General features: G+C 48.6%; 1 protein-coding gene across 23 annotated transcripts in view; it reads right to left on the bottom strand.

Moving 5' to 3' along the window:
- Positions 1–20214, bottom strand: part of PRRC2B (proline rich coiled-coil 2B) — a 98834-nt gene that overhangs the window by 57908 nt on the left and 20712 nt on the right. The window contains exon 1 of one of the 23 annotated variants that reach the window (XM_079927890.1): positions 1977–2164. The exons of the other annotated variants lie outside the window; for them this stretch is intronic. The gene's annotated coding sequence lies outside the window, so the exon portion shown is untranslated. Of the gene's footprint in view, positions 1–1976; positions 2165–20214 lie in introns of those variants that run through there. 23 annotated transcript variants of the gene reach the window in all.

Raw genomic sequence — 20214 nt, 5'->3', positions numbered from 1 at the left:
GGTGAGCGTCCTGAGCTGCACAGGATGTGCAGGGGTCACCTACCAGGTGCAGCAAGAGCCAGCCAAGGGAGAGGCTCACGTGCAGCACCCAATCCCCAGGAAGCGAACCACACTGCAGTGTCGAGGAGACAGGGCTCCACGAAGAAACAAACCAGCAGAAACGCTCAGGTGCTCGCCAAGTTTACACGTGAGAGCACTCGATGCCAGCCACCCTCCCCAGTGCCTGCCTCACGTACCAGGAGCAAGGAACAGCGATGACAGGGAGGGAAACCAGTCAAAAGTGTCCAAATTCGAGTTCTGATGCCAAGGGTTCCAGGACACACCCCTTTATCTTTAAATCTCCCTCCCCGAAGCTGGATCCAGTGAGTTTCTGCCAAAGTCAGAACTAGTAATAACCTCCCCTGGCTGCTTCCCCCGACTGGGCTGTAAGCCCCTCCTCCAGGAAAGGGACTGTATCGTGTCTGTGTCAGACCAGTAATTAATAGGCTTTCAAATGGAAAACCACCTGAACTTCTCCATTAAGACTAGATGAGATCTTAATTTTAGACACTTGTCATATCAAACCAACAGAAAAGATCACTGGGGTAGGAACATGAATCCCTCTCAATACCCATGGGCACACACACATTCCACTATGAACAAAAGCCCTTGAGACTGCCACCAAGGTGACGGCCACACGTGGCCCCAGCCTGCACAGCTCAGTCTAAAACAGGGGCTGGCAAACACCAGTCAGGGTCCCAGCCAATGGCCTGTTTTGTAAGGCCCTCAAGCTAAAAATTATTTGCTTTTTTACATTTTTCATACTGCTTTTAAAGAAACAAAAAATATGCAACAGGACAAGTGGCCTGCAAACTTGCTGACTCTGGGTGTAAAAGGAAAAGCCTTAAATAAGCACTTTTGCAGGTTTCCAGGTGGGAAATGTATGGGGCAGCCTGAGAGGGCAGCCCTGAAGAGGCCCTACAGCTCCAGCGGGGGTCCAAGGAGGGGCCCCGGCAGAGGGATGGAGTCTTTTATTCATCCATAGGAGACCATTCTATGGGCTATAAATGGGATACTGAGGGACTGCTGGCACTCTTTACAAACTAGTGTGACCTGCTGAATAACAAAAACGTTGACATCCTAATTCCCAGAACCCGAGAATATGTCCCCTTCTCAGGCAAAGGTGTGATGAAATTAAGGATATTGAGCTGGGGAGATTATCCTGGATTACCTGGGTGGGCTCAAGGTAATCACAAGGGTCCTTACAGGAGGGAGGCAGGAGGGTCAGACCCTAAGCGGTTGACAACAGTAGCACAGGCCGGAGGGGTGCTCTTTAAAGTTGGAAGAGGGCCACGAGCAGAGGGATGCAGGCCGCCTCTAGAAGCTGGAAAAGGCCAGGGAACGGATTCTCCCCCAGAGCATCCCCTAGAAGGAGCCCAGCCCAGCCGACACCTCGATTTCAGCCCAGCAAGATTCATTTCAGACTTCTGACCTCCACAACTCGGAAAGAACACATCTGTGCTGTTTTCAGCCACGAGATTTGTGGTAATTTGTCACAGCGACCACAGGAAAGTATTACAATCGTTTATTCAACACGTTTTTACTAGGCAGGCACTGTCATGTGCCCAAGCCCTGAGCTGGGACTGGGATACAGCAGAGGATAAAATGGACACAAGCTCCACCCAAAGTCCAGCCTACAAAGATGACGGGACTCACCCACGGTCACACAGCCGATTAATAAGAAGCACGTTCCAGAATTCCTCACTTCAGCACAATGATGGAAAATGCTAACTTACAGCTACATCTCTGCTGTCTCTGACCACAACTTTCACCTGACCACTGAACCTACAAACACTTCTGAACAAAGCCAGTGATGTCTCCTTCCCAGCCACACAACTTGCAGGACTACAGATGCCGCATCATTCATTTAAATCCAGATAACTAGTTCTTTACTAAATTAAAAACCAAACCAACAAAGAGAAATAAAAATTATTCACCAGACATCCTGGGCCATCAAATTGCTACATTAAATCTTAACATGCTTGATTTTTAAAAATTTTTTTTATTGTATTTATTTATTTTTGGCTGCGTTGGGTCTCTGCTGCTGTGCGCAGGCTTTCTCTAGCTGCAGAGAGCAGGGGCTACTCTTCGCTGCGGTGCGCAGGCTTCTCATTGCAGTGGCTTCTTTTATTGCAGAACGCAGGCTCTAAGCGCGTAGGCTTCAGTAGTTGTGGCACGTGGGCTCAGTAGTTGTGGCTCACGGGCTCCAGAGTGCAAGCTCAGTAGTTGTGGCACACGGTCTTAGTTGCTCTGTGGCATGTGGGATCTTCCCGGACCAGGGCTCGAACCCGTGTCCCCTGCACTGGCAGGCGGATTCTTAACCACTGAGCCACCAGGGAAGCCCAACATGCTTGATTTTAAAAAATCAAATGTCTTATAATTCTGAAACTTGACCAGAAAAATTCTTGTTTCTATAGATACTACTAGAAAGTCTTCTTAAAATCTGTTAATCCGGGCTTCCCTGGTGGCGCAGTGGTTGAGAGTCCGCCTGCCGACGCAGGGGACACGGGTTCGTGCCCCGGTCCGGGAAGATCCCACATGCCGCAGAGCGGCTGGGCCCGTGAGCCGTGGCCGCTGGGTCTGCACGTCCAGAGCCTGTGCTCCACAACGGGAGAGGCCACAGCAGGAGAGGCCCGCGTACTGCAAAAAAAAAAAAAAAAAATCTGTCAATCCACAAGAATGTAAATTGGTGTAGCCACTATGGAAGACTGTATCGAGATTCCTCAAAAACTAAGAACAAAACTACCATATGACCTGGCAATCCCACTTCTGGAAATTTATGCAAAGAATATGAAAATACTAATTTGAAGAGCTACATGCACCCCTATGTTCATCGCAGTATTATTTACAATAGCCTAATGGATGAATGAAGAAGATGTGGTATACACACACAATGGAATACTATTCAGCCATAAAAAAGATGAAACTGCCATTTGTGACAACATGGATGAACCTTGAGGGCATTATGCTAAGTGAAATAAGTCAGACATAGAAAGACAAATACTGTATGATTTCAACTCATATGTGGAATATAAAAAACCAAACCAACAAACAAAAAAAATAAATGAACAGACCAAAGCAAACAAAAACACAGATACAGAGAACAGAGCAATGGTTAGCAGAAAGGAAGGGGTGGGGAGAGGGCGAAATGGGCAAAGGGGATCAACGTATGGTGACGGACAGAGACTACATGGTGGTGGGCACGCACTGGGGCATACAGAAGTAGAAATATAAGGTTGTACACATGGAACATATAATGTTATAAACCAATGTTACCTCAATAAAAAATAAATCTTAAAAAAAAAGCCTGTCAGTCCAAACTTCTGCCAGTTCACTGATACAAACCGATCTTTCTCTGATTCTGTACTTCCTGGGCCCATGGGCAGAGGTTAGAGTAGACACAGAGAGCTCTCAGTGGGTCTTCCCGGTGACACCACGCTTCTCCGAACTGACCAGTCCCCACACTCACCCTCAGGGAGCACTAGGAGACCAGAGCCTGACTGTACCCCCGCTTCCCGCACCCCAGAAAACAATAAAGAAAACCCTGGCCAAGGGGCACTAAGAGGTATCAGTTGGTCAACAGCTGTTGCTTGAACTACGTCCTCTAAATAAATTCAGCCATTCAGCCAACACCTACTGAGCACCTACTATGTTCAGGGAATATGCTTTCTATACCTTTTGAAAAGAGCCCCTCCGTGAAGCCAAAACAGGGAGCACACTGGACTAACGTCTGCAACTAAACCCATACGTGCACTTTTTGGAGGGACCCTTCTCCCACTTTTTAACCAAGTTTTGCACCTGCTGGGCACACTACTGGCCTCTCTAGACCTCAGCTTCCCCACCTACAGAACTGAGGGGCCAAGACAAGATTTCACAAATGCCAGCGGGTTCTAAAATCAAACATGTCAATGTAAACAAAAAAAGATAAAAAAAAAACCCATGTCAATGTTAATAAGCCACAGCCATGGAATCACACGACTTACTGTCAAAGCAGCCATGTCTCGCCACACATCGGACTGGATCCTGTATTTCTATAGCAATCTGGGGTGCTCACAAGCAACGCTACTGAGCCACCATTGCTACGGAGACAACACCTGTGGGGAGGGGGTCTGATGGCCGATGGTCGTTCACTGCAGCGCTCCACAGTCAGACTGCACAGATGAACACCCTTCAGCCCCAGCTCTCTCTTAGAGCAGGGTGGGCAAATTACAGTCAGCCTAAAGAATGTGCAAGAGGCCAGCATGCTCCACAAAGCAACAACTATTTACTACCCGGCCCTTTACAAAGCAAGATTACAGACACCAGCCTCAGGGCATGCAAGGGTTCATTTATTAAGCCAGATTTCACTGGATACAAATCCAAAATACAAATAAGAACACTCTGGTTTCCCCAACGGTATTGCAGGTATGTACCTCCTCCAGCGAATCCGTGTCAGGTTTGGGGCCCAGCTCTGCCCCACACCCATCTGGCTACTCTGCTTGCCCCTCGGTTTTCACAAACATCAGCAGTCTCTGTCTCTGTCTCTCTCTCTCACACACACACACACACACACACACACACACACACACACACACACGCACGCACACGCACACACACGCGCACGCACAGCGTGCGCGCGCTCCGCTAGCCTGTCAGATAACAGAGAGACTTGCAGGCAAACATGGGGGTGTGACTCATGAAGCTGGGGAGGCGAGGGAACACACTTCTGGGTGGGTCAGAGGCGTGTCCATCCCAGCCTGCTTGGGTGCCAGGATCCGGACGAGCCGGCTGAGACACCGGGTTCTGCAGGCAGCACAGACCAAGCCTGGAGCACAGCCACGGCTTTCACGCTGCTTGCTCTTCCTTTTCTAGGCAACAGAATTCATTTCTGTATTTTTTTTTTTCCTAAACAAGATCTAATTTGGAAGCTCGGTATTGCATATAAAGCAGCTACGAGCCAAGGGAGCGCCGTCCCTAGTCCTGCCCCCACTGCTGGAAGCCTGCCTTCCCACGCAGCCACCTGAGGCCCCGCCTGGGCCCCGAGGCTGTGAAAATGGCTCGCCTAAAAGAAACAGGAAAGAAGGACCCCAAATCCGTGTGAAGACAGCTTTGGGGAACGAAGCAAAGGACATTTTAACACAATTCCAAGTCTGCCCGTTTTGGCAAGTCACCTGCAGAAGTGCTGAGAGGCCCAGGCTCTGCTGGAGCAATACAACCAGAAAGATTCACCAACAAGGGCAACTTAGTCACCAGGCGCCGAGCCTCCAGACGGCAGGCCCAGCTGTCCAGCAGGTCACCAGACGCCTGCCCTCGGTCCACCAGAGGGAGGACCTCCCGCCCTCCAGCTTATCAAAAGCCATTTCCGAGTAACAGGATTCATTTCACTCCCACTTGGGTACCAGCCAGCGGCAGACGCCCGCCCAGCCAGGGACTCCCCGGGGAAGCGCTCCACGCTCAAGGCAGGCCGGCATCCTGCTGACACTCACTGCCCTCCATCCTCTCGGGAAGACACTACTGTCATCAGCCTGCTTTACAGAGGAGGACACTAAGTCCCTGCCCAGGGTCACAGGCTGGAGCCTGGGCAGGAACACCAGGCCACAGAGGGGCCCTGATGTCAGGCTGCTGAGGCTCTGTCCATGGGAGGGCGAGTGCACTGGTTCTGACGCAGGGCAGCGCCAGCTCAAGGCTGCCTTCTGGGCGACTGCACGGATGACCGGACCAGACAAGCCGTTCAAAGATGAACCTTTTATACGCGCAGGTGCTGCCCACAGCCAGATTTACACCGGGGCAAACCCCGGCTTTTCACAGGTCTCCCTGAGCCCGGTAACACTTGGTCACATCACCTGCTTTCCTAAGCAGTCCTCAATCCTCAGGACACCTGGAGCCATCACCACCGACAATGAAGGACCCAACGCGAGCTCCAGCCTGGACCCCACCTCTCAGAGCGGAGGTGGTCAGTCACCGGGGAAGACCCACGAGCCACAGAAACAGCACGTTCAGACTAAGTGCCACCGGCTCGAGACACAAGCAGAAGCCCCCGGCCGGCGTGGAGAAAAAGGAAAGCGTAATCAAACAGGAAGGGAAGCTGAGAGCAGCCCGGATAAACAGGTCAGGAAACAAGCACGTGGTCAGTAAAGGACCTGGGCGTCAGACAGTATGCTTGTCCAGTCTCAGTCAGAACATAAAGAACCATCCCCCACAAAATCTGGGTACAAGATGAATAAACAATTCCATCCTTCTCCAACACTGCCAAAAAAAAAGAAAAACACTTCAACACGGGGGACGCCCCACATCACGTAGTTCAAGTTATCAGATGTGTGCTGCCCGCTCTGTGTAGCAGACACGGGGCTACTAGCTGCTGGGGGTGTGGAAGCAACGAGACCCCAGCCTGCCCTCCAGAGCAGGCTCCAGACAGCAGCATCTCCATCACCGCCACTCAACCGCCCAGCGCTGCTGCAACCACAAACATAAACAAAGCAGCAGAGCTGGGTTCCAATAAAACTTTATTTACAACAACAGGAGTGGGGGCTGGATTTGGGGCTGCAGTTGGCTGACTCCTAGTCTAAAGGGAGAATCAGATGTGGAAAAGAATACATCACAGTAAAATGGATTCAACAAAAAGGGGTTCATGTATCCCCCTGGACTATGCCCCAGGACGAGGCAGGAGTGGGGGGTGGGGATGGGGAATCCCACCTGGGTTTGCAGGGAAGCTTCTGCACCCTCACTCAGCAACAGCATGACCAACTCCACACCTCCAGCCTCCAGGGGCTCCCTACAGGGCCCCAGTCAGAAAACCAGGGCGGCCCACCAGAAGCACAGGGCCCCACACCTCTCCAGCCCCTAGGAGGCAGGAGCTGGCCCACCTGCAAAGCTGGAGCCTGGGCCCAGGCAACCCACCTGCAGGAGCCCAGGCAGGTGAGGTTTCTGCGGGACAGGCCAGCACAAACCTCTCCAAGAACAAGCTGCCTGCAAATAAAGGCCTGAGGACCAACAAAGGGCTGGGGTTAAAGGAGACTCGAGCCACCACCCGAAGAGGTCCACACCTCTGAGGGAACAGCAACACCTTAGGAACCTACAGCAATTAAAAATAAGGACGAAGGCCTGAGCTGCAGGGACCAAAGCACTTCCCCGTCCCCAGCTCTCCTGCACACTTCAGGGGCTGCAAGCCCCACCCCTGCTTCCCTGAGCCTCAGAGTCAGCGCTCCCCGTCCTGCCCTAAACCCTTCCACCAGAGCCAAACCAGGTCACAAGCACCTGCTCAGACACCTCCAACCTCATCCCACTGCTCCAGGGTCAAATCCAAACCCTTTGGGCCAGGGGTCCCCAACCCCTGGGCCGTGGACTGGTACCAGACCGCACAGCAGGAGGCGAGCGAAGCTTCATCTGCCACTCCCCCAGTGCTGGCATTACTGCCTGAGCCATCGCCCCCCCACCCCACCCCCCAGACCCCGTCCGTGGGAAAACTGTCTTCCGTGAAACCGGTCCCTGGTGCCAGAAAGGGTGGGGACCGCTGCTCTAAGCCAACACACGGCCCCAAACCACCACCCAGTCTCATCCCGCCCCATCCCCCGCCACTTTCATTTCTCCAAAACAGGGGTTTGCATCTTGCCTCCACACTCGCCTGTTTCTCTGTTGACTTAACGGATATGAATATACTGTTACCCACCTCACAGGTCTGACATCAGGAATAAATGAAAGAACGAACAACACGTGACCCAGTTCTCGCTCGCCCTTAGAAGGCTCTCGACCGTAGGCAGCTACTACCCTGGCTCTGCCCGACCATCAGCCCTGCAACACTCCTTCACCCTTCCAGACTCCTATGCAACCAGCAAAGCCTCCAACTTCCCACCTACCTCTGGGCTCCTGGGCTCCTGGGGCTCCAGGGACCTGACCCCACTTTGCCGTCTCACAGCTTAAGGGCCCTGGTGCAGAGAGCAGACCTTCAAACCACGACTGAAAATTCACGGGTGTTTAGGATCTGCTTGTGGACCCCTTTAATTAATTCTCAGGAGACAGAGACGCTCTCTAATGCTCAGAAGACCCTCGAGATCAACACTCCACTGTGACCCCATTTTAAACAGCACTGAACTGCCCCCGTCTCAAGGTTTCCCATTTGGGGGCGATAAGCAGGGATATGCAACGCAAGCACACGCTGGCGTTAGGACTGACTGCCTCATGGAGGTGGACAACCGCGGTCCTGCTCATTTGTTCACCCATAACGTTTTTACAACAAAAGGAATGTACGCTTGATATAGAAAAACTGCAAAATCTTAAAAAAGTAAAAAGTGGTCACCCGTCGGCCAGCTCCCAGTCACACTGCTGGATGTCTCTTCACCAGCACAAGTCACTTAAATTCAGGGGCCACCATGCTGCAGTGCCAATTATCCTGCCTCCTGCTACTCTATTCTACTGTGGTTTTGTTTCCTATTTCAAGAGTTTAGCAATGAAGGTCATAAGACACTATATAAATTCTAAACAGATTTGCTCTTTGTCTAAAATAATTTTGAAAATGATTTTAAGGAAAGCTTAGGGAGTACCGCAGACAGGCCAAGCAGAAGCACATGCAGGATGCTGTCCCAGCCAGCGGGGACTTTGTTTACACCCAAAACCTTTCCCGTAGGAATGACGTCACCTGTAGCAGCTAGAATCTGGGCTCTAGAAGAGGGAGGACTACTTGGCAGGAAGTACTTTTCTTTAGCCCAGGAGAAAGCATTCCTTCCACCTTCCCAAACCCCAGGTCCTCACAGATTCATTCACTGCTGAAAGAACACAGCGGGGGGGGGGGGGGGGGGGGGGGGGGAGGGAGAGGGAGAGGGAGAGGGAGAGGGAGAGGGAGAGGGAGAGAAGGGGGAGAGGGGGAGAGAGAGAGAGAGACTGACTCCATCATCCACCAAGTTAACAGCCACTGCTGCCTACATGAACTCCCTGACATGAGCCCTCCCCACAAGGATGAATTCCCTCCTCCAGGCAGCAGCTCTCTCTCCACACACACTGCCAGGATGGAAAGAGCCTGTGAGTCCAAATGCCACAGTGGGGACAGCAGCTCTACTCTGGAAGGCTGTTGCGGGAACTGGAGATAACGGCCCCAAGGTGTGAAGAGAAGTCGGTGGCACAGACAAGGGACCCCCCAAACAGGCCCTGTCCCTCCCCCCACCCCTCTACACTCTCTGCACCTTGAGGCTCCCTCCCTTCCCAAGAAAGCAGGGACTGAGAGCTCACTTTCTGCAAGGAGGTAGTGACCAATGATCAGACATCCCCACCCCCCTTTCTTCAGGGCCTCACAGCACTCTGCAGCCTCTACGGCAAACGCGGCTCTGGACGTTCTGACACAAAACGACAACCACCGCTGATCACGTGGCAGCCGAGCGGTATAACTGACACACACACACACAATTATGCAAACACATATGTACATAAATGTGACTGTGTACTTATCTACATGTGCACACACACCCCAGAAATGACCCTAATTCAGTTCCACTTCATTCACAGAAACTATCTAGAAAACAGGGATGTTCTGTTTAAACACGGCAGAAGGACCACAGGCATTTATAGCTCACCTCTCCAAAACCCTCTAAAATGACAACAAAGAGACCCCCAAAGACAGGGACGACTTTGGCAGAGAACAGACATAAGTAGTCATAGACTTAGGAGATTACAGATCCTAGGAACTGAGGACCCCAGAGAGCTGGGAAGGTCCTAAGAGTAGTGGGTGCCCTGGAAGACTGCGGGGGGGACGGGGGGGTAAAGCTGGGAGCTCTTGCAGAGAGGCTGCATGTGCAAGAGCCTGCCTCCACATCGCCTCCCTGCCCGCCCCTCCCCCCCAGATAAATTAAACAAGAGAAGTCTAGACTTGAGAACACCAGGGTCAAAGGGGGTGGGGGTGAGGAAAGGAGCTAAAAAAAGAAGCTAAGTACAAACCTGAGGAGCAAACCAGAGGCGCCTGAGGCTCCCTCTGCTCTTGGCCTCCCAGAAGAGTTGGTAGACAAACCAATTACCTCCCTCCCTCCACACCCTTGGCAAAGAGGGAGTCTTCTCTCGAAAACCTATAGAGCGGACCTTGGGGCTGGAGAATAAAAGGGTGGCTTCTCACCCACCCACCCCACTCCCAAGAGCCCCCTCTGACCCACCCACCGAGTTTCCAATCAGCTGTGTCTGAGACCTCAAATAAAAGACAGAAACCAAATAAACTACAGAACCTGGAGGGGGGCTTCCCCTCTGGTGGCGCAGTGGTTAAGAATCCGCCTGCCAATGCAGGGGACAGGGGTTCGAGCCCTGGTCTGGGAAGATCCCACATGCCGTGGGGCAACTAAGCCCGTGAGCCACAACTACTGAGCACACGCGCCTAGAGCCCGTGCTCCGCAACAAGAGAAGCCACCGCAATGAGAAGCCCGCACACCACAATGAAGAGTAGCCCCTGCTCACCACAACTAGAGAAAGCCCACGCGCAGCAGCGCAGCAACGAAGACCCAACGCAGCCAAAAATAAACAAATCTTTAAAAAAAAATTTAACTTCAACTTCAATAGAAGAAATGCAAGATAAAGTCAAGGATCTCTCAGAAAACATAACAAGGAGATGAATTAGATTAATCCAGGAATCCAAATCTAACTAGGATTTCTAGAAACACAGAGGCAAAAGGAGGGAAATTATCAAATAAAAATTACAAGAGAAATTCCGAGAGCTGAAGTACCCAAGGCTGCGAGGGCCCGCTCAGTGCTCAGAGTAAGGCGTGTAAAAGGAGCACAAGGTACAACACGAAACTTCAGTGCGCTAGGGATGAAGACAAGAACCCAAAACCTGCTGAAAGCCGACCTTCCCTCCACCCCCACAAAAAAGGTCCCAGGGAGGAAGGAGGGGAACGGCAGTGAGTCCCCAGGAGCATCAGCATGGTTCTCATCAGCATCATCCCCGCCTCCCCCCGCCCCAGAAAACAATTTCCACTCGGAAATCCAGTCCCCAGCTGACCAAGTCAAGTGCAGGGATAGAAAAAGACTTTTTCAGATGCACACAAGAACTCAAAACATTTATTTATCTTCTTAGAAAGTTGCAGAGAAAGATACTCTAATGAACAAGAGAGAATACCAAGACAGAGGTATATGCTGCAGGAGCCATTCCTGCCTGCCTTTCTGGAAGCTAGTTCTCCGTTCTTCCTTTCCAGAGGAAGTGACCTAGTCCTCTCCCAGGCAGACAGCAGCTGGAAGGCTGACCCACACCCAGCTTGGGGGAGGGGCATGCCTGTCTAAGGGAGAAACCCACCCCCCCTTGCCAGTGGCCCACCCAGACTAATAAGATACCTGGTTCCTTAGGGACAACACCTCACACAGGACCAACACCTCACACAGGACCAACCAATCTGGAACCTGCCCACCTCTAGAGTTCTACTTACCTGAACCAATAAATTTCCTTATTGTTGAAAGCAGCTTAAGACAGTTGTTGTTATTTGACGCTCACATTCCCCAGCTGATATACATACACATAGGATCAAAGAAACAAGAGATCCAACACAGAAGGACAAGACCAGAGTGACAACCACAGAAAGCCCAAGATGGCAGCTGCACTACAGAAAGAGAGGAACGGTCCTGATGAGAGCAGGACAGAGGGTTCCAAGGGATAAACGGAACAGGTTATCTAATGTATCTGGGCAATTATAAAACAGTATTTGTTGCATTTTATGGAAGCATTTGTAAAAAGTAGAAGATAGAAGAAGGTTTAAGAGAGTTCAATTTGTCAATCTTTTCTATTTTGGTAGTGCCTTCTGTATCCTATTTAAAGAATTTTGTCCTCTCCAAGATCGAACTCTCCTGTTTTCTTCTAGAAGCTCTGTTTTCTCTTTCATGTTTAGCTCTATAATCTACCTAAAACTGATTCTGGATACGATTTGAGGTAGAAAATTCTTTCCCCGCCCCCCATACAGAGAATCCAATTTTCCCAGTACCTTTTTTTTTGAAAAGGCCACCTTTTCCATCTGTCTAGTGGCACCTTTGTCATAAATTAAGTGACTACTTATGTGCGGTCTGTTTCAAGATCTCTATTCTATTGTATCAGTCTATTTGTCTATCCTTTTGCCAACACTGTGCTGCCTTACTTACGGTAGCTTTTACAAAGTCCTGACATCTAGTCCTTTCAGCTTTGTTCTTCAAGGATGCTTTGATTATTCTTGGCCCTTTGCATTTTCATATACATTTCAGAATCAGTTTGTCAGTTTCTAAACAACCAACAAGGAAAGAAAAGCCTGCTGGGATTTTGGTTGGAATTACATGGAATCTAGAGATCAGTGCAGGGAGAACTGACATCTTTACAACGCCAAGTGCAGGCGAGTGTGTGGAGGTAGGACACGGCTCCTGCACTGCTGGTGGGCGTGCCAATTGGTACCATCTCTGGAAAACAGGCAGCCATCCACTAAAGCTGAACATATGCCTCCCCTGTGACCTGGCAATTCCATTCCTAGGTATGAACCCAACAGAACACATACACACACGCATCGAAAGACGTGTGAGAATGTTAATGGCAGCAGTATTCAGGATAACTCAAAACGGCTGGTAACAAGCTAAAAGTCTATCCCGGCTAGAATGAATAAACATTATATTCACATAACAAAATACTATTTAACAATGAGAAGGAACAGACAGATGGTAACTAGGCTTATCATGGTCATCATTTTGAAATGCACAGAAATAGTGAATCACTATACTGTGTACCAAGAACTAATACAGAGTTGTAGGTCAATTATACTCCAAAAACAAAGTAATTATGTAACTAAGTAACTAACTCATAGAAAAAGAGATCAGATGTGTGGTTACCAGAGGTGGAGGGAGGGGGAAGGGGAATTGGATGAAGGTGGTCAAAAGGTACAAACTCGCAGTCATAAGATAAGTAAGTACAGGGATGTGACGTGCAACATGGAAATATAATTAACACACTGTACGTTATATGTGAAAGCTGTTAGAGAAGAAATCTGAAGAGTTCTCATCACTAGGAAAAAATTTTTTTTCTATTCCTTTAATTTTGTATCCATATATTCAATAAAATGATGTTCACTAAACTTACTGTGGTAATCATTTCATAGTGTATGTAAGTCAAATCATTATCCTGTACAGCTTATCAACTGTATCTCAATAAAACTGGGAAAAAAAAATAAATGAGAAGGAATAAACGCCAGACAACTACATGGGTGAAACTCACAAATATATAACATTGAACAAAAGAAGCCAGACACAAAAAAAGTAAGAAGCAGAACAAAGTCATGGGTCGGGAGACAATCCATGATGAAAATATAACTAGCACGAACCTGTATTTGCAGAGCAATTTTAAAATGAAAAAAAAAAAACATTTTAAATGGAAAACACAGCAATCGCTACATGTTGATAGATCAAAGCCCACTCAAAACAGTAACAGAGACAGTAACAGATGATCTGATCAAGGTAGATCAGCAAACATGTTCAAAAAGTGACTACAAATGAGACTTTAAGGAAAACCCCGAATTCTGAAAAGCAAAAATCTCTGACCACAGCGCAACAGAATAAGATATAATGAAGGCAGAAGAAAAAATAACCCTATCAGTTGGAAAACTCAAACCTCCGTCTTAAAAAACTTTTGACTCAAAGGGGAATTCAAAACCATAGCTGCAGAATACCTTGAAAATAGCACAGATGGAGAAAAGAACACTACACACCAAACTTTTGAAACAGAGACAAATTTGTTCTCAGAGGAAATTCAATCATCTAAAAACTTAAAATTCCTAACAGAAAAGAATGAAATTAAGCATCTGATACGAGGAGTCAGAAAAAAAGACACAACTGAACACGAAGGAAAGCAGAAATAATTCACAAAGAAAAAAGCCAAAAGTAATTTAATGAATACATCTGAATAAAGCTGAATTTTAAAACAGCAGTTCCCTGAAACAAGAAAAAAATAGATAAACCACAATGAGAAAGATATTTGTACCCTCAATTTACAGACAAGACACCAAGGCTCAGTGAGGTTAAATGACTGGCCCAAGGTCACTATCTTCAAGTTAGGGCATAGCAAAGCCTGAACTTGAACCCAGGTCAGTCTGACATCTAGGCACTGGTCCAGAAGTGTTGGCACTCAGAGAAACACCTGCTACTGCGATTATGAGGTCCACGATAGCCACCAAGGGGCCCTGAGGCCCAGAATAAAATATCCGCAGTAGGCCCAGGCTCTGTGTGTACCCCTGGGGCTGTGGTGAACGTGCAGGGCAAGTCTGGCCCGGGGTGCACCGCATCAGGTAGGAACTCTACTCTTAACACAGGGTCCGGTGGGCCCAGGGTGTGCGCAGGCTCCGGGCTCCTCACCCACAGGGGTCTGTCTTGAGTCTCCCTAAGCACAGCACTTGCCTGATGGTTCCAGTGACCAACGTCATCGCTAGTGACCAACTTAAACTGCTACGGCTCCTTCCTTCATGAGCAGTGGGGTCAGTCCCTACCCACCTAGCTCACAGGCACACAGGCTTGAGCTGAAGCCTGAGAGGACTCCAGCTAGAAATCTATTTGCAGTCTGCAAAGAGCTACTGGACTATCTCACCTTTTGAATATGCAGTTAACTTATTAGCAAGTAGAAAAAAATTTTAAATAAAAAACTCAAAAAGGCAATTTCAATATACATACAGCCAGGGATGGACAGCTGGACAGATGTGCCACACATAGGCCTCCCTGCCGAGGGGCAAAATTTACCAAGGACATGGCAAATAAAAGAAACACATGACACATAGCTCTATTTCCGTTTTTCCTTCCTTTTCCACCTACAAATAATGGTGAATTAGCAAGTGAGAAGCACTCTGCAAATGCCATCAAAATCGATGCTCTATGTGGGATCCTGGCTCCCCGAGTAGGGACTGAGCCCATGCCTGCTGCGTTGGAAGCGCGGAGTCTTGACCGCTGGACTACCAGGGAAGTCCCAGGAATACAACTTTTAAAGGAGAAGTTGTAAACCCCTTGGTTATATGAACTGGAGATTTTTAGTAACAAGTCATGTATTTTAAATGACTTGAAGGAAGGAAGGAAGGAAAGAAGGAAGAAAGAAAAAGGGACTTCCTTGGTGGTGCAGTGGATGGGACTCCACACTCCCAATGCAGGGGGCCCCGGGTTCGATCCCTGGTCGGGGAGCTAGATCCCACATGCATGCCTCAACTAAGAGTTTGCATGCCACAACTAAGGAGCACACCAGCTGCAACTAAGATCCGACGCAACCAAATAAATAAATGAATAAATAAAATAAAACAGATATTAAAAAAAAAATCTATGCTCTATATTATAAAATCTGATTCAGGAGAGAACAAAAATTGGAGACAGGATTTGTATTGGATTGTTCCTTCTAACCAGATCAACAAAGCAGTTGCCGGGGACCACTGACACATAAACAGACATGATTGAACTGGTTGGATTCCTGTGAACCATCAGGGTCCCAGCACCAGAAGCCAAGGCACTCGGGGTGGGTCTGAGTAAAACAAGGAGCCGGGAGGAAGCTCTTGCCAGGAAAAAGCCAATAACGCACCAGCCCCTGGGCCTGGCCCACAGGCATGTCTCTTTCTTTACATTTATGAGTTACCTCTGTAATTAGTTATCTCTGTAAGTAATAAGTGTTTCTAATACACATTCACTATAACAAATTCAAATGATATTAAAATATGCAAAACTAGTCAATCCAACTCAAAAGGTAACCAATGTTAACTTGGTGGATATCCTCCACGCCTTTCTTCTCAGCCCACATAAAACTATCAGCAATTTGTGTGTGGTCTTCAATTTTTATTCTACAAATGTGGGTTGTTGCTACATTATGCTGCAACTTGCTTTCTTTTATTAATACACTGTGGTCATCTTTTCAAGAAAACACACACCAATCTGAGACTCTTTAGTGCCTTCCTAGTATTTCACAGCATAGCTGTGCCACATTTTATTTACCCACCTTCTACAGACAGACGTGTAATCATCTCCAGCCGTGTGCTGTGACAGATAACGCTACAACCCAAGTCCCGGTACGTGTAACTTTACGCTTGGGCCAATACTCGTGTACCACCTGACATTTCTACGAAGCATATTTTTAGTTTGTGCCCAGAGAACTGAAGGGCAGACAGAAAGGTAAGGAAGGAGATGAGAACTGCGACCCTGCCCTGAGAAACCAGCAGTGCTGAGACCCCGACTTCTAATCAGGCACCCACCACAGGAGGCAGATGCCCTCCAGGAGCGAAAGCCCACAGGGGTGCAGGACCCAGTTCACTCAAAATAACAGGACCCTGGTGCCTTCCAAGAGCCCTCCTCCACCTGCAGCCTCCCACCTTCAGACTGCACGAGGCAGAAGAGGTGTCCCAAAGGAGACCTCTTATCAACAAACCATTCCGCCTGGACGGTAATGCCTCCCACTAATGGAGTGAGGAAGTACTCCATCAGGCTGGAGGAACAGCAATTCCAGCTGTGCAGAGGATCATGCCAACAACCGCCGGGGTGGCTGTCCTCACTGTCGGCCCCACTTAGTTGGGGAAACGGAGGCTGAGGGGTGAAGTACCAGGCCGCGGTGTCACCCTGCGCCCTTTCTCACTCTATCACGCCATCTCAGAGCTAAGCCACATGCAGGAGGTTCTCTGCTGATACAGAGATGGTTCTTCAACAACTAACCACCACCACCACCACCCCGCAAACCATCTTCTCTTTTAAGAAAATAAAACCAAATACTTATTTTCTTCAGAAAATATACTGAAGGCGGGGGGGCTAAAAGGGCTGGGTTGGTTTAAATGATCTCCAACAAGCCCAAAGGACTACAGCCCCGGAACCCATATGCTATTTATTCTCCAAGCCTCAGACTCTAGAGGAAACCCAGGATGGTGACAGTCCCTGGGCCACCGATCAGGCAAGAGTAGGTCTGAAGTTATGAAAAGGAAGAACCCAAAATTCAGGGCCAAGTGTTGCCCAGGGGCTTTCAGAGGGATGCCAGCCCATCATTTCAGCAAAAGAAAAGAGGAACATGTGCTTTCACCTAAGCACACCAACTTTACTCATTGGTTATTTACGATAAACGGGCATTACAAGACCTTCCCCATCCTGATAGAACTCTGTTCTCACAGCCCCCAGTCCCGTCCCACTCCATCATCTCTCCCCAGTTCCTGAACTATCACAGACTCTGCTGCCCCTTCCCCTACCAAGTCCACATCACAGACCACATGGCCCACCCTGCACCCGTACCCCCAAACTCCCACATCAAAAGCTCATCACATTGCCTTAAGCTCTCTGGAGGGCAGCACTTGGTTACAGCTACTCTCTGCCGCCGCTAATAGGACCAACACAGCGTTAGGATTCATACAGGTGGACAAAGGATTACCACGGCCCTTTCTTTTTTCCTTGAGAAGACAGGAAAGGACTGAAGCGACAGTACTGGGGAACCACATATGAAATGTCTTAAGTAGACCTATAAACATTCCTATCTCCTGTTTTCCGGTGGTCACTTCAGGGATGAAACTCACACGTTCAATTAAAACATTCCCGTTACTGGAAAACGAAACTGTTTTCAAGACAGCACTCATCATATCTCTCAATCTGAAGGACAGCGGCAAGAAGGAATGACTTCTACTTTCTGCTTTGTGTACTTCTGGCGTGTTTGGGTTTTTTGTAACAAGCCTGTATGTTACTGTTACATTGTTTTAAGATCTAGGTAAACTGAGCAATATAGTTGCAACACATCGTCCTGTTTCCGGGCTGACTAGGTGCCATCACCGCAGCAACACGGAGAGGCAGGTCCCATCCCCACCCAGCAGATACAGAAACAGGCTCAAAGGGGTAAAGGAGGCCTGTTCAAGGTCCAGGAAGGTGTAAACAGCAGAAATGAACACTCCTGTCTGCCTGATGCCATGAACTTTAACAAACCTCATCTTCATTCCTCTCAAGACATTTACCTAAAACTCTCCAAGAACAGAACCAACTCAGGGAAGGGCAGCAGCCAGTGATCAAATGCTCCTGCTGGGGGTATTTACCTTAGAGAGAGGTGGACAGCAGAAAGAGCCCGGATGCCCCCGCCCCAAGGGGAGGCCCTTGGTAAGGTGTCTGAGCTCCTGGAGGTGAGGGCAGGGGCTGTTTGACTTGGGTCTAAATCTTCATTCAGCATGTAGCACAGGGCTTAGCACACAATTAGAAATGCCAGCATCTAGTAAACAAAAGAGCCCCAAGTGTATAAGCCTGCCTACTCCAACCCCCCAGGCCCTCAGCTAGTGCTGAATCCAGGAACCATTAATAGCTACTGTTTACTGAGAGCCTGCTCGCCTCGTGCCAGGCACCTTAGAAACACTTCAGCGTAGGACCCACTGAATCCTCCCCCAATTCTAGGAGGCAGGCGTTACTATGATATTTTGCAGAGAAAGAGAACAGAGACTCCAAAAGATTAAATAATCTTAATCACCCAGCTTGCAAGTGGAAGAACCTGGATCTGAAGGCAGCTGACCATCAAAGGCAAGGGCTACTCTCCCTCAGGAAAGGAGCAGAGGAGGGGGGCGAGGCATCCCCAACTCTCCCCACGATTTCTCTCTAGGTTCGCGCTAACAATAACAGCCCACAAGGGCCAGTCGGCACCTCCCCGGGGCACTCACCTCACCAGAGGCCCCAGCCTGATGAAATACCACCCAGGCGTTTCCAGGGGCTTCACTTCCACAGTCACTTCGCCCACTAGGTGTGATCTCCTAGAATAACCAGGCCGGGAAAGTCGGGGCCGGCGGCCAACTGGCTGAGTTGAGAACTGAACACAACAGGCACAGGCCTCCGGATAAATTCCACGGTAAGATGCATTAACAACAAGACTACCAAGGGCTGTAATGCGAGCCTCAGAAATCTCCAGAAGGGCTATGTGAGAACTCCAAACGGAGGAGGCCTCTGAATTCTCTCTGCCAGGTTCTCTGTGCCAAGTACCATCATCTTAGTCGATAAGGAAAATCAAACTAAGATCTGGCTTCCTGTGCCCCTCCCCCCGCCGGTTCCCCCACTGGCCTTACCTAATGAGATGCCCAGGGCCACTTCTGCACTGGGAGTCCACAGCAAACGCCATTTCTGATACACGTGTCCACACCAATCACAGCCTGAGATCCTACACCGACTGCAGGAAGCCTGAAACAGTCACTGCTCTTGATTTGGGAAATGCGCATGCCCAAAATGACCCCCAAAAGCTGTCCATTTAGGAAAGCCCACAGTTCAGAAACACCCGCTCTCATATACTATTGTATATGAACTGGCACAAAGTTTTTTGAAAAAGAGTTTAACAGAATTCTTACCAAAACGCTATTCAACAGGAAGAGTCCACACTACAGGAACATGCTCTCACATGCTATTATATACAAATTACATGTTTTTGAAGAGAAATTTGACTGAATTCTACCAAAATTGTGTAATATCCCAAAATTAGAAACAGCCCAACTGTCCACCAATAGGAAACGGGATAAATCAAGTATATCCACAGACTATTCTCTGTAGTTGCTAAAATAAATGATGTAATACATCTAAAAAGGCCCTCGTGGAGCACACCAGGACATTAATTGAAAAGGGCAACCTGCTTTAAGAATATATATATATATATATATATATATATGGATGAATGATATGCATAATTTTTTTTTCTATTAGGAATCACAAGAAACTTCAAATAATGGTTTCCTTTCAGAGAGACTGGAGAGGAACCCTTATGCATTTCAATACAGATTGAATTTTTCTAACTACTTTTTAAAAAAAGTCAACTGGGAATATCTGGGCCAAGGGATTAAGAACTATTTTTGTTTTCTTCTTCCATACACTTGCATATTTTTTAAAAACCTCCTAAGTATTATTTTTAAAACATTAACAGTATGATAGATCTGTATATGTTAGTACAGAAAAATGCTCATGATAAGTTTAAAAATGAAGAAAGACTAGTATGATCTCATTTTTGCTCTTTAAAAAACCTGCCTACAGTGCTTCCCTGGTGGCGCAGTGGTTGAGAGTCCACCTGCCGATGCAGGGGACACGGGTTCGTGCCCCGGTCCGGGAGGATCCCATATGCCGCGGGGCGGCTGGGCCCGTGAGCCATGGCCGCTGAGCCTGCGCGTCCAGAGCCTGTGCTCCGCAGTGGGAGAGGCTACAGCAGTGAGAGGCCCACGTACCGCAACAACAACAAAAAAACCTGCCTACAAAGGGCCATATTCACATGAAGGATAAACACACCAAACCATA

Source organism: Stenella coeruleoalba (genome assembly GCF_951394435.1).
Source record: "Stenella coeruleoalba genome assembly, chromosome: 7".
In the NCBI taxonomy this organism is placed as follows: Eukaryota; Metazoa; Chordata; class Mammalia; order Artiodactyla; family Delphinidae; genus Stenella; species Stenella coeruleoalba.
This window is presented reverse-complemented; position numbering and strand designations above follow the sequence as displayed.